The following is a 16,684-nucleotide window of genomic DNA, read 5'->3' on the forward strand; positions in this document are numbered from 1 at the left end:
ATGATCCCCTCTCAGGGACTTTGCATTAGCTGTTCCTGTGCCTGCAATGCTTTCTCTCTAGATATCTAAGATACCTCCTTCAGGAATTGAATTAAAGCCACCTCCACGACACCTTGACTCACCTGTTCTCCTGCATTCACTTCTCTCTTTTGGCTTTTCCATAATGTCAATCACTACCTATCACAATATAGAGTTTATTTAGTTTCTCTTATTTCTTGACTCTTTCCCACATTAGGATATAAGCTACAGAAGAACAAGGATTTTTGTCCTTTTTATTCACTGTTCCATCTCCAGAAAAATAGAACAATACTTTGTACATAACAGATAGTCCATAGATAATTGGTAAGTTTGAATTAATAATTGAATTAATAATTGATATATTTGAATGAATGAATGAATGAATGAATGAGAAAGGTAAACTCTATTAAACTGCTCAAAAACTGTTCTGGTTTGGTAAAATGTTTCCAGGATACTCAAGGAAAGGATATTTAGCTCCAGTGAGAGAGGATTGGTGATCTGCCTTCTTACAGGGATAATGTTCCAGTTTAACATCAGTTAATTGGTGTTACTCCTCTTCTTTTTACATATGTGTTAGAAGGGTGATTTGGAGACATTGCTGTGTAGCAAAAGGAGTTATAGGCCCAAACTTCCATTAACTTGGTGAGTGACCAAGTCTCCCTGGGCCATAGTTTTCTGATCTACAAGAACAATGGTATTTGAACAAGACACTCACATCACTCAGGTTGCTTCCAGCCCAGACATTTAATTCTTTGTATTTGCTCACAAGTCATTCTCCACTGAATTCCAGGGAAAACCCAAAGATGCCATCTTATGCCCTGGAAATAAGAAAGAGAAATCAGGAAGAGAGAGAGGTGCAGCCCTGAGCACTGTTCTGTAGGGTTTGTAAAGGGAGCAGCAGTGAACATCTCATTCTAACCTTCGATGAAACAAGATATTGATCAGGGATTGCGTATGACTGGGAAGTGGGTGTAAGGGATGTTTCTAGAGTACAGAAATAATATCTTTTTATCTCAGAGTTGGTTGTACAGGTGTGTAAGTCTGTAAGATTCCATATGTTCTTTAGATACATTTTCTATTTTTTTATTTATTAGTTCTTTTTAGTTATATATGATAGTAAAATCCATTTTTATATAATTATATGAGCATGTAATAATATAATAATTATATTCTAGTTAGAGTATCATTCTTATGGATGTACATGCTGGTGGGATTCGCTGTGTTTTTTTCATCTGTGTACTTTTCTACACGTGTGTTACACTTAAATTTAAGGGTACAAAACTTTTCCAACCCAGAGCAGAATGAATGGAGAGAGAGAGAGAGAGAGAGAGAGAGAGAGAGAGAGAGAGAGAGAGAGAGAGAGAGAAGAGAGAGATGGAAGGTATCTTTTCTGTACATATTATTAAGGAGTATTTGGACATTTTACCTACTGACTCACCTAGATAAAAATGACAGACAAAAATGATTATTTAAGTGGGAAGGATTGGCAGGGAATGTTCTCAACTTCATACTTAAAAGAAAATGATGATAACAAACCTCCAAGTAGTTGGAATGTGAGGCAGAGACACTATTAAATATGGATTCCTCTCTTCTTGATCTTCTCACGCCTCCCTACCCTCTCTGGTTTATGCGGAGGGATGAACCCAGGATGCTCCTGTGATTCCCAATAAATTACTGGACTCATCCTGATTCTCGTCACTCAGGCATCATTTCCAATCCACCCTGGAGATGCTTTCACCGTCTATTCCTGTGATTCTTTTGATCTGTCAAAAGCCTTCAGGACTCTAAAAGACCATTTGAAAAGCAAGGGAGACAGATGTACAAATGATGACCCAAGAGGGAGGCCACAGGCCTTTCGGAAGAAGTCTCACAAGTGAAAAATTACAGGTAGTCTTTTCAACCAATTGTCTGGGCAGGATTTGGTGACTAAGCAAGGTATTTGAAGAAGCGGGTTTGAATATCACTGTGGAACTCCTAAAAATTTTAAAAAGTCATTTTAGGATCAGGTCTGACATAATATCCCTCTCCTATTTTTATCCCTACAGGAGTGAAATGCCTTTTACAAAGCTCCCAGGTACAAAATCTAATTGCAGGAGTTCTCCCATCCTTTTCCTTTATTATTAAAACTTGGGGCAGCACAGTGCACTGATTAGATTAGCAATCAAGCAGGAGTTGGCTGTTTGAAGGACAGAAGAACTCTTTCCATGCTCAGATTCATTCATGATATCCAGTCAATGCCTTACCCTATTTCTTACAGCTCATCTTTGCTTCTGCTGCCTTTAAGGTTTTTATGGATTAGATATTATATCAATGACTGACTGCTGCAAAACAGATCACACCAAAACATACTGTCTTCAAACAATCATCTTTTATTGTGCTTGCTAATCTGAAATGAAGGCAGAGATTGACAGGAACGGCTTATCTCTGCTGTATGCAACATGAGCTGGGGTAGCTTAATGGTAGACTGAATGGTATACTGTAAACTTAATTTGAAAAGTTTTTTTCCTTGTGGTACCAGAGATCCAGCCCAGGTGTTCTGCACATGCTAGACCAGTTCTCTGTCACTGGGTTACATTCCAGCCCTGGATGATATACTTTCAAGATGGCCCATTGCTGTAGTTAGGAGGCCCAAAGCCCCTCAAAGGCCCATGTGGGCCCCAGGGCCGAAGGTGGGGCCTAGTGGAAGACCTTACATCATTAGGGATGTGCCCCTGAAGAGGATGATGGGGCCCACCTTCTTCCTCTCCTCTCTCTCTTTCTCCCTGGCTTATGATATAAGCTGTTTGGCTCCACCACACACTTCCACCATGACATACCCAATGTCTCATGGTAAGGGCTCCAAAACGGGAGATTTGGGACTAGTGGCCTCATCTTAAGGTGCTGCTTCTGCCCCTGTGTGTGTCCTGCACAGTTCCTCCATTCCCTGTTACCTTCTTCTGGCTTGGTGTTCCCAGCATAGAGCACAGAGGCAACACTGATCAACCCTATTTAAGAAGCCAACTCTAGCAATACCCAGCTGGAAAGAAGGGTACCTATTGTAAAGACAAGGAAAATAAAATTCAGCCTGGAGGTTTCAAAAGCACACAGAAGAGATAAACATGCCCATCTTAGTTTTCCTAACATTTTTATACGGTGAATTCTTTTGTAAATGAAATATCATTTGAAAATTCCACTACAGAGATCAGTTAAAGAGGGAATGGTCTTGGTCTTCTCTTCTGCATAGTCTCGGTCTGTCCTTCTCACCTTTAGGGGACCCAGGTCAGATCCATGGAACCCTGTGGCTCTGCAGAACTCTGCAGTAAGGAGCAATTGTGAGTAATTGAGTAGAGGACTGACATTTTTAAAAGTAAATTTCTAGTAAATTATTTGGCAATTAGAGGAACAATTGAATGAGATGAAGCAGAGTTAAAGAAACTCAAGCAGATTATTGCAGATTTTTCAATTTGCAGCTATGTTTTCCTTTGGATAGTATGTTCTGATACTATCCGACATACTATAGAAACCTGTCATGCATATTACCTCACTTGTCCTCACAATACTGCAAGGTGATAAATAAAGGGACTGGCATGATCTGCATGGTATATGTGAGGAAGATTTATTCCAAAGTACTGTATGAACATGCAAACTAAGAGACAAAGTGTAGACTACACATTAAGATCCTTGTCTTATTTCCAAAGTTACAGTTTTCAGGTGTGGACAGGAACAAAGAACAGACATCGTAATCCCCCTCATCTGTGGTTTCTTTTTCTGTGGTTTCAGTTACCCATGGTCAACCATGGCCAAAATTTACTACATGGAATGCTGCAGAAATAAATAACACATAAGTTTTAAAGTTCATGCTGTTCTAAGTAGCATGATAAAACTTTTCACTGTCCCATACCATCCCACCCCATAAGCAAATCATTCCTTTGGCCACCGTACCCACACTGTATAGACTACCTGCCTATTAGTCACTTAATGGCTATCTTAATTATTAAATCACTTGTTGGAGTACTGCAGCACTTTTGTTCAAGTAATAGTTACTTTGTTAATAAGGGCTCTAAAGGGGAAGAGAGGGGGCATGGAGGTAAGAATCATAGTACAACGAATTGGACATTATTTCCCCATGTGCATGTATGATTACGTGACCTGTGTAACTCTGTCATGTACAACCAGACAAATGAGAAGTTATACTCCACTTATATATGATGTGTCAAAGTGCATTCTACTGTCATGTATAACTGCTGAGAAGAAAGTGTATTCACTCTTGGTTGGATGGTATATTCTATAAATGTCCGTTAAGTCTAAATTATTGATTGTGTTATTGAGATCTATGGTTTCTTTGTTCAATTTTTGTCTGGAAGATCTGTCCAGTGGTGAGAGAGGCGTGTTAAAATCACCTAGTATTATTCTGTTATGGTCTATTTGGTTTCTGAAGTTGAGAAGGATTTGTTTGACATACATGGATGAGCCACTGTTTGGGGCATAGATGTTTATGATTGTTATATCTTGCTGATTTATGCTTCCCTTAAGCAGTATGAAATGACCTTCTTTATCCCTTCTGACTAACTTTGGCTTGAAGTCCACATTATTGGAAATGAGGATGGATACTCCAGCTTTTTTGCTGAGTCCATGTGCATGGTATGTTTTTCCCCATCCTTTCACCTTTAGTCTATGGGTATCTTTTTCTATGAGGTGAGTCTCTTGCAGGCAACATATTGTTGGATCTTTCTTTTTAATCCAGTCTGCCAGTCTATGTCTTTTGATTGATGAATTCAGGCCATTAACATTCAGGGTTATTATAGAGAAATGGTTTGGTTTCCCGGTCATTTGGTTCATTTTTTAAATTTTATTTATTTATTTGTTTGACACAACTTGTTTCCTCCTTTATTTGACAATTCCTTTAGGATAATTCCTCCCTTTGCTGATTTGCTTCTTTGTTTTTCATCTCTCCCCCTTGGAATATTTTGCTGAGAATGTTCTGTAATGCTGGCTTTCTTTTTGTAAATTCTTTTAGCTTTTGTTTATCATGGAAGGATTTTATTTCATCGTCAAATTTGAAGGTAAGTTTTGCTGGGTATAAGATTCTTGGTTGGCATCCATTTTCTTTCAGGGCTTGAAAAATGTTGTTCCAGGCCCTTCTAGCTTTTAGGGTCTGGATTGAAAAATCTGCTGATATGCGTATTGGTTTCCCCCTGAATGTAATTTGGTTCTTTTCTCTCACAGCCTTTAAAATTCTGTCTTTATTTTGTATGTTAGGTATTTTCATTATAATGTGCCTTGGTGTGGGTCTGTTGTAATTTTGTGTATTTGGAGTCCTATAAGCCTCTTGAACTTGATTTTCCATTTCATTCTTCAGATTTGGGAAATTTTCTGATATTATTTCATTGAATAAATTGTTCATTCCTTTGGCTTTTCTCTAGGCCTTCCTCAATCCCAATAATTCTTAAATTTGGCCTTTTCATGATATCCCATAGTTCTTGTAGATTCTGTTCATGATTTCTTACCATCTTCTCTGTTTGTTCAACTTTGTTTTCAAGGTTAAATATTTTGTCTTCAATGTCTGAGGTTCTGTCTTCCAGGTGTTCTATCCTATTGGATATGCTTTCTATGGAGTTCTTAATTTGGTTTATTGTTTCCTTCATGTCAAGGATTTCTGTTTGTTTTTTTTTCAATATCTCTAACTCTTTATTGAAATGATCTTTTGCTTCCTGTATTTGCTCTTTTAACTGTCGATTGGTGCGATCATTCAATGCTTGCATTTGCTCTTTCATCTCATCGTTTGCTTCTCTGATCATTTTAATTATGTACATTCTGAACTCCTTTTCTGTCATTTCTTCTGCCATGCTGTCATTGGGTTTTATTGATGTAACATCTAGATTTGTTTGCAGCATTTTCTTTCCTTGTTTTCTCATATTGTTCAGGTATCAGAGGACCGCTGAGATATTGCAGATTTCCTCTATTGACTTACAATGTCCCTGAAGATTTCTATATATATCCCCCCTTAGCCTTCAGTAGGCTGAAGTCTTGGAGGAAGTTGATAATGCGGTGCTCCACAAGGAAGCTGCCTCTCTAGGAGTGGTGGCCTTCAGGTGGGGTATAATCCCTGCTAGTGGGCAGAGGTGCCTCCACTTGTTGACCAATGGTCATCCAAAGGGGACCTAGGCTGCGGGCTGAGGCAAGGCCTGTTTGGGCCTGAGTCTCTGGTTTTACCGTCCTTGTGGGGAAACCTCACCCAGCAGGGAAGACTCACCCGGTGGGGAGGTCTCGCTGGTCAGTTCCCTCCTAGAGGTTCCCCTCAATTTACAGCTACCGCCTGGGCTGGACTGCCTTCCTCTGCAAAGTTCCCAGGGGCCCGGCCCTACCTCCTGGGCCTGGGAGCCTCACCCTTTGCAGATGAATCTCCTTAGGCTGCCCCTCCTCAGAGAATCTGACTGCAGGCCTGGAACCTTCGCTCCGCCCTAAGCCTGTCTCTGTGCAGCTCTTCCACCAAGAAGCCTCCTAGATCCTGGGACCCTGCTCTGCACCTAATCGCCTGGCTATGCGACCCCTCCTCTGAGCAGCCACCTGGGGCCCTGTACAATCGCTCTGAGTCCCAGAGACCCGCCACACGCCTCTTCCTCCAGACAGCCGCCCAGTATTCCGGTGCAGTCACTAGGAGTCCAAGAAACTCACTGCGTGCCTCCACCTCCCACCAACCGCCCATAGCCCTGGGCAATCAATCACTCCGAGTCGAAGTGACCCTCCCCCGTTCCTCCTCCTTCTCCAGATAACCCCTCGGGTGTTCAGGAGCAGTCGCTCTGAGTGGCTCTGAATCCACGTGACCCGCTGCACGGGTCCTCTGGGCAACCGCCCGGAGCTCTGGTGCGGCCACTCGAGACCAAGCGACCCACCACGCTTCTCCTCCAGGCAGCCCCCCTGTGTTCAGGAGCTGTCACTTTAAGTCCAAACAACTCACCACTCGCCTTCTCCTCTGAGCAGCCGCCTGGAGCGCTAATGCAGTCACTGTGAGTCCAAACGACCCGCCGCGCTCCTAGTCCTCCGGGCAGGCCCCGGGGTTCAGAAGTGGTCTGAGTCCAAACAGCTCTCCGCGGAGCTTCTCCTCTGGCAACCGCCTGTAGCTCTGGTGCAGTCACTCCAAATCCAAGCGGCCACGCTCCTCATCCTCCTCCTCAGGGCAGGCCCCGGTGTCCTGAGTCCACACAGCTCTCCTCGCCACTCCTCCCCTGGGCAGCCGCCGGAGCCCCAGTGGTTGCTCCGAGTCCCAGCGCTGTGCCCAGCGGCCTCCTTTACGGCGCTCCCAGTTGTCCGAGTTCACTGCTCCAGCGGGGGGAGGGGCGTCTCGCCGGCAGCTCTACTTCACAAAGTTTCCTGCATTCCGGGACCACCGTCCCATCCGGGACGCCTTCCCAAGGGGTGAGAGTCCCCGGCTGCTTTGAGTTGGTCCCAAGTGTCTCAATATCTCCTCTTTTGAATCCTGAGTCCTGGAGCAACATGAAATGCAGCCACCCTCTAGGCCGCCATCTTGAAACCCTCCTGTCATGTATAACTAATTAGAACAAATTTAAAAAGGAAAAAATAAATAAGGGCTCCAAAGCATAAGAGTAGTGATGCTGGCAACTTGAATATGCCAAAGAGAAGTTGTAAAATGCTTCCTTTAAGGAAACCATGAAAGTTCTCGACTTCATAAGGAAAAAAAATAATTGCATGCTAAAGTTGCTAAGATCTACAGTCCAATAAGATATTTTGAGAGCAAGACCACATTCACATAACTTTTATGATAATACATTACTATAACTCTTTTGTTTTATTATTAGCTATTATTGTTAACCTCTTACTGTGCCTAATTTAAAAATTACACTTTATCACAGGTATATATGAACAGGAAAAACCATCATACAAACAGGATTCCTTACTCTCTGTGGTGTTGGGCTCCACTGGGGTTCTTGGAACATATCCCCCACAGATAAGGGGAGACTATTGTAACATAAGACTTCATTCTTCCATTTGTTCAGACCAAAAACACTGGGGTCACTTGATTCTTTCTCTTACTGTCCTTCACAACATTTGCCATATCATTATGCCAACTGTGTTATTATTTCAAAAAGTAAACTTAAAGTTGAGTTGTTTTTCTTCCATTTTAATACCTATTAATATCCACCTGATTATTCTCCTTTGCCCATACCCCTCAAAGTTTTTTGGTTGTATTATCAAAATATATCCAGAGTGCACCATGTCTCATCAATTCCACTACCATCATCTTGGTCCCAGACACCCTGGTCTCTTGCCTGGATTGCTGCTCTAGCCTCACAGTGGATCTTCCCACTCCTGCCCTTCCCTTGAAGTCTGTATTCAATGTAGCAACCAATATACTCCTATTAAAAGGTAAGTTAGATAATACACTTCCTCCGCTCAAAACACTACCACAAATTATCATCTCATGTAGAACAAAAGCCAGAGTTCTTAAAATTCTAAGTGTTGTCTGTGCTTTTATGTGTTGCTATAATAGATTCATTTTCATTGTTAGATGATATTCTATTGTAAGAAAAGAACTCATTTTATAATCCATTCTCTAATCTATTGACATCAGGGGCCCTTTTCTTTGTTTTGCTATTATAAATAATTCTGCCACAACAACAAATGCTAAGGGAAATTCTTAAGGATGTAGAAAATGCTAGAAGACATCAATTCAGAGATGCAGGAAGGAATGCATAACTCGGACCTTTATGGTCAATTGATTTTAGAGAAGGGTACCAAGAAAATTCAGTGGGAAAAAATAGCCTTTTCAGTAAATGGTGGTGGGATGATAGGATATTCACAGCAAAAGATTGAAGTTGGGATCCTCCATCATACCATATATGAAAATTAACTCAAAATGTATCTATGGCCTAACATGAAGAGTTAAAAACTATAAAACTGTTTGAGGGAAATCTGGACATATATGTGTGACTTTGGGTTAGCTGATGATTTTTAATATGTAAAAGAAAACAGCAACACAGCAAACATTAGAAAAATTGGACTTTATCAAAATGAAAAACTTTATAGCTCAAAGGATATCCTCAAGGAAATGAAGACAACAGAGAATTGTAGAAAATATTTGCAAATCACACATCAGGTAAGGGACTTGTATCCAAAATAATTATAGAATTTTTATTTTAATCTTTCAACAATAAAAACACAAACAGTCCAATGGGAAAAAAAATAAGTAAAATGTCTGAATGGACACTTCTCCAAAAAACATATTTAAGTGGCCAATACAACACCACTTCACGGCCACCAAGATGGCTAAAATAAAAGACAGACAATGAAAGTGTCGGTGAGAATATGGCAAAATTGGAAGACTCATATACTGTTGGACTTGTAAATTGGTGGAGTTACTTTCGAAAATAATTTTGCAGTTTCTCCAAAAATTAAACATAGAATTACATTTTACATTTTGTGCTAAAAAATGTTAAAATTATATTTTAAGATGTACTTTAATGAGATGCCTTAGTAAATGACCTATCATGAACATTATTTTTGACATTAATAAAGTAAGCATGGTACCTGTTTATTGATAGTTTATATTTTCAAATTTAAACAATAAAAACCAAACCTTCAGCTTTCCAAAAATACCTAGAAGAAAGTAAAAATCAAGTCATAGACTGAGAGAAAATATTTGTGATATAGCATATAAATCTGATAATAGATTATCCAAAGAAAACTGAACAATAGAAAGATAACTAATACAACTAAAAATAGAAAAAATTTGGACACTTTGCAAAAGAACACTTTTGTGCATGTATGCATACATATGTATATGTAGATATAGATGTAAATATGTATACATTTATATATATATAAATCCTATAAGCAAATGAAGGAAATTATTAATCATTAAGGAAATAAGCATTAAAACCACAATCACATGCATCTTTGCAAACTTTAGAATGATTAACATTAAAAAGACTGATGATACCAAGTGTGGTAATTCAAATTCTTGTACACTGTGGAAGTGTAAAATGATAAAATCACATTGAAGAACAATTTCACGATGTTTTAATAAAATTAAATATACATCTACTCAATGTCTCAGAAATTGCATTCCTAGGTATTTGCCTCAAGAAATGAAAACATGTGTCCACAGAGATTCATACAAGAATATTTGCAGTAGATTTACCTATAATAACAGTATCAACTGAAATGAGTTAATGACATTCAGTTTGATTTATTTATGTAATGGAAAATTAATTAGTAATAAAAATGAATAAACTACTGACATGCAAAAATACCTGTAAAAACATGGATGAACCTCAAAAACAATATATTGAGGGAAAGAAACCAACACAAAATAAGGCAAATTGATTTCATTTATATGAATTCTGAAACAAGTAAAACTAATCTATGCTGACAGAAATCAGACCAACAGTTGCTTGAGGGAAGAAAATGACTATAAAATGTACAAAGGAATTTTTTTGGAATTAGGTAAATATTCTATATTTTCATTTTGGAGTTGGTAGCACAGGTTCACACATTTATTAAAGCTTGCTGAACTGTATACTTAAAATTTGTGTATTTTATGTAAGCAAATTATTCCTCGGTAGTTTATTTTTTAAATAGTACTGCTAGAAATGTATGTATAAGTCATTTTTGCACATGCACAGGTTTATTTATTTATTTATTTTTGGCTGTTGTTTTGTATCTTTGTTTTGTCAGTGCTTGGGAATCAAACCCAGGGTCTCAAGCATGCACTCTGCCACTGAGCTACACCCCCAGTCCAGTACATGTACGATTTTGTACTTGTTACGCATATGCAGATTTTCAACACATCAGAGGTATACATAGCAAATACTTTGGAATAGAAATTCTGTCTTAGGGCTTGCATATTTTCAGTTTTACAGGATAGTGTGAAATTGATCTTTAAGGTGGTTTTATTTATGCTTCCACTAGCAACGTATGAGTTTCTATGGATGACATCTTCACCAACACTTGGTATTTTAATATTTGTAAAACTTTTGCCAGAGTAGGGGATAAAAGTGGTACCTCATTTTGATTTTAATTTAAACTTTTTCTGATTACTCATAACATTGAACATTTTCCCCACCATTTATTAGCCATTTGGATTTTCTGCTCTCTGCAATTAGAATTTAAATATATAATTCACTTGCCTATGTTTTCTTACTGATTTTTAGAAGGGCAACAAATGTTCTCAAATCCAGGTCTTTGTCCATTACACGTGTTGAAAATAACTTCTTTCTGGGACTTTCCACTCCTTTAATGCCTTCTTTGATGAACAGAAGTTCTTAGTCTTCATGTGGGCTATCATTGTTCAACCCTTTCCATCTTGTTCCCTGATGAAACTAATTTCTCCTGTCCCCTTATGGACACAACTCAATTGTATTTGGGCCCTCTTTGAAGGTCTCTCCTTGGGGTCATAACACTGTATATACCACCTATCTATCTCATGGCAATGTTTGAAAGGAAGTGAATATTTTATTAGTTATAATTTCCATTTCTTCAAACAGAATTGGTGCAAAAACACAGAAATACTTGAACTGACAACTCTTTTTACTCTCTCATCATTTTCACATCTCCCTTTGGTCTCCTTTGCCAAAATACAGGCTTAGCACTTTTGAGGGTGGGACAGCCAAAGAAGCATTTTGACTTCTGACCTCAATTCCACCTCCATTCAAGGGCAAATCCAGTAATTTAAATGGTGTTCTCCCCAAGAGTTCAGCAGCCTGTGTCCTTTGTAAAATTATTTTAATTATTTTTTCTTATTGTGAAAACAGCATATATTCATGGAAAAGACTTTCCAAAAGACAAAGAAAGAAAAACCACCTTAATTCACCATGCAGAGATCTCAACAGTTAATATTATTTAACTTCCAAGTCTTTTAATGCACATTAAATGTACATTCTGTATCTACTGCTTCAAAATAGATCTTTCTCACTAAAGGAAGTGATTTTTCAATGATAGGTTAAATGAAATTTGGCCTAAACAGTGACCTTCCAAAGTTTGTTCCACATAGCACTATTTCCATGGACAGTTAATAGACCTTTGGAAAAAATGGAGGGATACATTGTGGAAATAGGAAATGTTGGTTTAAACACAGTTAAACATATCTTTCAAATCTCAGGGATTCTAAGTATCTTTAATTTGCTGATGGGTATTTTAAATACTCAGAATGAGGACTAGAGTATATAATGTCTCCCAATTTGTTCAACCACAAAACTATTTTTTTTTCCTCTAAGAACCTCATAAAACTTTTATTCTACCACACACTTTTGGAAATACTGCCCCAAATTATTAAGAGCTAAAACTGATCTCTTCCATTTCCTATGGACATTTAAGGTGCTTTTCCCAAAGCCCTTTTTAAAGTTTTGCTGCAATTATATTTCCAGGAAAAAAAAATTAACAGAATTTTCCTTTACTTTTAATTATAAATCAGTATAATTTAATAAGTAGTATTTAACTTCAAGTAACACAGTAATAAAATATTATTGGTTGAAAATAGATAATCCACTGGGGAAAATAGCTTCTGTGAACATTCTTTGATTTTTTTAGTTGTTTTATATATATCTTTTAAATTTATTTTTATTGTAAACAAATGGGATACATCTTGTTTTTCTGTTTGTACATGAAGTACATACCATTTGTGTAATCATACATTTACATAGGGTAACAGTTTTTGATTCATTCTGTTATATTTTTCCTTCCCACTCACCCCTCCCACTCCTCTTTTCCCTCTATACAGTCCCTCCTTCTTCCATTTTTGCCCCCCTCCCACCCCCCATTATGTGTCATCATCCGCTTATCAGCGAGATCATTTGTCCTTTGGTTTTTTTTGAGATTGGCTTATCTCACTTAGCATGATATTCTCCAATTTCATCCATTTCCCTGCAAATGCCATAATTTTATTATTCTTTATGGCTGAGTAATATTCCATTGTGTACATATATATATATCACAGTTTCTTTATCCACTCATCAATTGAAGAGCATCTAGGTTGGTTCCACAATCTGGCTATTGTGAATTGAGCAGCTATGAACATTGATGTGGCTGTATCTCTGTAGTATGCTGATTTTAAGTCCTTTGGGTATAGGCCAAGGAATGGGATAGCTGGGCCAAATGGTGGGTCCATTCCAAGTTTTCTAAGGAATCTCCACACTGCTTTCCAGAGTGACTGCACTAATTTGCAACCCCACCAGCAATGTATGAGTGTACCTTTTTCCCCACATCCTCTCCAACACCTATTGTTGCTTGTATTCTTGATAATCGCCATTCTAATTGGGGTGAGATGGAATCTTAGGGTAGTTTTGATTTGCATTTCTCTTATTACTAAAGATGATGAACGTGTTTTCATATATCTGTTGATTGCTTGTAGATCTTCTTCTGTGAAGTGTCTGTTCATTTCCTTAGCCCATTTGTTGATTGAGTTATTTGTATTCTTGGTGTAGAGTTTTTTGAGTTCTTTATAGATTCTGGAAATCAGTGCTCTCTCTGAAGTATGATTTTCTCCCACTCTGTAGTTTCTCTCTTTGCATTGCTGATAGTTTCCTTTACTGAGAGAAAGCTTTTTAGTTTGAATCTATCCCAGTTATTGATTCTTGCTTTTATTTCTTGTGCTATGATCCTACGCCCACATGTTGAAGATTTGGACCTACTTTTTCTTCTATAAGGTGCAGGGTCTGTGGTCTGATTCCAAGGTCCTTGATCCATTTTGAGTTGAGTTTTGTGCAGGGTGAGAGATAGGGGTTTAGTTTCATTCTGTTTCATATGGATTTCCAGTTTTCCCAGCACCATTTGTTGAAGAAGCTATCTTTTCTCCATTGCATATTTTTGGCATCTTTGTCTAGTATGAGAAAATTGTATTTATCTGGGTTTGTGTCTGTGTCCTCTATTCTGTACCATTGATCTACCTGTCTATTTTGGTGCCAATACCATGCTATTTTTGTTACTATTGCTTTGTAGTATAGTTGAAGTTCTGGTATTGTGATACCCCCTGCTTTACTCTTCCTGCTAAGGATTGCGTTAGCTATTCTGGGTTTCTTATTCTTCCAGATGAATTTCATAATTGCTTGCTCTATTTCTGTAAGGTACATCATTGGGATTTTAATTGGAATTGCATTGAATCTGTACAGCACTTTTGGTAGTGTGGCCATTTTGACAATATTAATTCTGCCTATCCATCTTTGATGTTCCAGTAAGGTTTTAACATTTCCCAACAAAGCTCTTTCAGCATTATTTAGTTATTTTCAGCAAAGCTTATTCTGATTAGTGCCAGCATCCATAAGAGTCCACAGTTAGAATGTTCTATTTACATATGAGTTCCAGTTTCAGACTTGCTGTGGACTCATTGGTGGTGCATCCTGGCCCATGGTACAAGAGAATTTTCTTTTTATTTTTTCCAGAATTGCCTCAAGTCCTAGTTCTATACGTGTACACTTGGTGGATTTCTTTAAAAAAAAAAAAAAAAAAAAAAACAGTGGCACATGCCTATAATCCCAGCAGCTGGGAAGGCTGAGGCAGGAGGATTGGAAGTTCAAATTCACCCTCAGCAACTTAGCAAGACCATGCCTCAAAATTAAAAAAAAAATAAAGAAAGAAAGAACTGAGGATGTGCTTTAGTAGTTAAGCACCCCTCAGTTCAATCCATGGTTACAAAAAATAATAATAATAATGTGATGTGAGCAAAACATCACATTAAACAGCAAGCAGACCAAACTTCAGGAGGTTGGCCATTCAGAGCATCTTCTGAGGCACTCCTATTGCAAAGGGCATCAAAATTGGTTAGCTCAGGGAAGTGAGTCTGTCCTTGAGAGTTTATCCACAGGGAACAGTGATCCACAGAAGAAATCAGAAATGGAAAACTGATCTATGATTCAGAGAGTCAGTGAATGGATGGTAGACGTGAACCACAGAGTAAAATAGAGGTAGAGAGTCACACAAGTAGGAAATACCCAAGTAAAATTGCAGAAACCCGGGGTAGGAGCCTCTCGAACCATCAGGATCCCAGTAAGTCCCGTTGCCATGTTATCATGAGGCTGTGTAGTTCTCCCTGAGTTAGGCTGCTACATGGTTCTTGCTTTGCTAATTTCCCTAGGTATTTTCATAATGAACTCACCTTGCACAATAGTAAGATTCTGTCTTGCAAAGAGAAGAGCCCAATTCACACAGGTACAAAGCACAGTTAGAAAAATGATGGTTGGTCTTCCTCTTACTGCTGCCTTAGTAAAACACCTGTCCCATTCACCTGGGAGGAAAAGGGATTGCCTCCTGATCTCTGCATCTCATTGGCTTCATGTGCTGCATGGATTATTCTAGAGCTTCAGATCTTTAGCCTAAGAGTTGCCGTAGGTGGATGGACTTCAGTACATCTGCAATCCTCTGATACCTAAATAAGATTACTTGCCTATGTACATTTTTCTGGGGTGAGGTACCATTCACAACTTTCTCCAGATGCTCAAAGAGGTCTATGACTCAAAACTGGTTATAGATAGGAAGGAAAATCTAGGCCTGTTTGGTTTTGATTCATGACCTTTTTCTATAGATCAAATATCTTGACTTTTTCTATTGAAGTATTTGGGTTTTTTTTTTTTTTTTTTTTTTTTTTTGTAATGTCTCCAAATTCATTCTGAATAACTAAGTTTTATTTGCTTGGATCTCTCCCAGCTTGACAATATTACTTTTATCTTAAAAGAAATGGGTACAAGTGTCTCTGTTTCTATTTGATACATAAATAAATAACACTGAAAAAGTGTTCCGAGAGTCAAATTTCATTTTAAGTTAGAAAGTGACATTTTTCTGGCCTCATAGTGTCTCATGTCAAGGTTTTCAAGTTGAAAGCATAACCACCTAGAAACCATTCACATCTCCCTACTTGTTCTGTCTCCCCCCGCCCCCCTCTCTCTCTCCCTCTACCCCCCACCCCCCATATAATTCTAAATTCCAGGGCATGTAGGAAGAAAAGGGAAGAGCTAGTGAAGTCACTTCAGTATCAAAGATTGAAAATGCTAAAACCTCAGCAGAGACTTAGAAACAACTTTCTCACCATGGTGTTGAAATCTACCCCTGAAGAGAAAGGAGACAGCCAGCAAAGTCATTTTTTTAAAAAATGAATGTTTGGGAATAAAAATTCTTGAAGATGCTAAAAACACATGAGAGAACAAAACACTCTCTCATGAATGTGTTAAAAATCTACCCATAAAAGTAGACATTTTTAATTGTCTTTAATTGGGAGAACCCTGAAATAATCAATCCATACACTGAGACAGCCAAACATACTAAGAAGGTTATGACCTCAATTTAATGATGGGGAACAAGAAACATGAAATCAAGGCTGCCTGAGATCACTCAGGAAGAGGGCAGCCCTGCAGGGTCCTGGACTCTAAGTATTCATCTCTCAGGTCTATGACCTATGCACTCTTCATGCTTGGTGTCCAACATAGGGAGGTCAGAGAGTAACAGAGAAAAGAATTTGGAATGAATGGTCAGCTGAAAGAAAAAGTGTACACAGAAAGCTCATGGACCCTGTTGCCACCCAGAAATGTAAATCCCTGGCCTGCTTCCAAGAGGTGGCTTCCAGAATTTATTCTTACTCCTCTTCTTTTGGATTAAGGACAGTGATAGTTCTCTTTTTAAACAAGATTTCCATGTTCTAGTTCTTGCCTATTAAATTGTGTTTGAGAAATGTAATCACTTTGCT

The sequence above is a fragment of the Sciurus vulgaris genome (assembly GCF_902686455.1).
Source record: "Sciurus vulgaris genome assembly, chromosome: 10".
Lineage (NCBI taxonomy): Eukaryota > Metazoa > Chordata > Mammalia > Rodentia > Sciuridae > Sciurus > Sciurus vulgaris.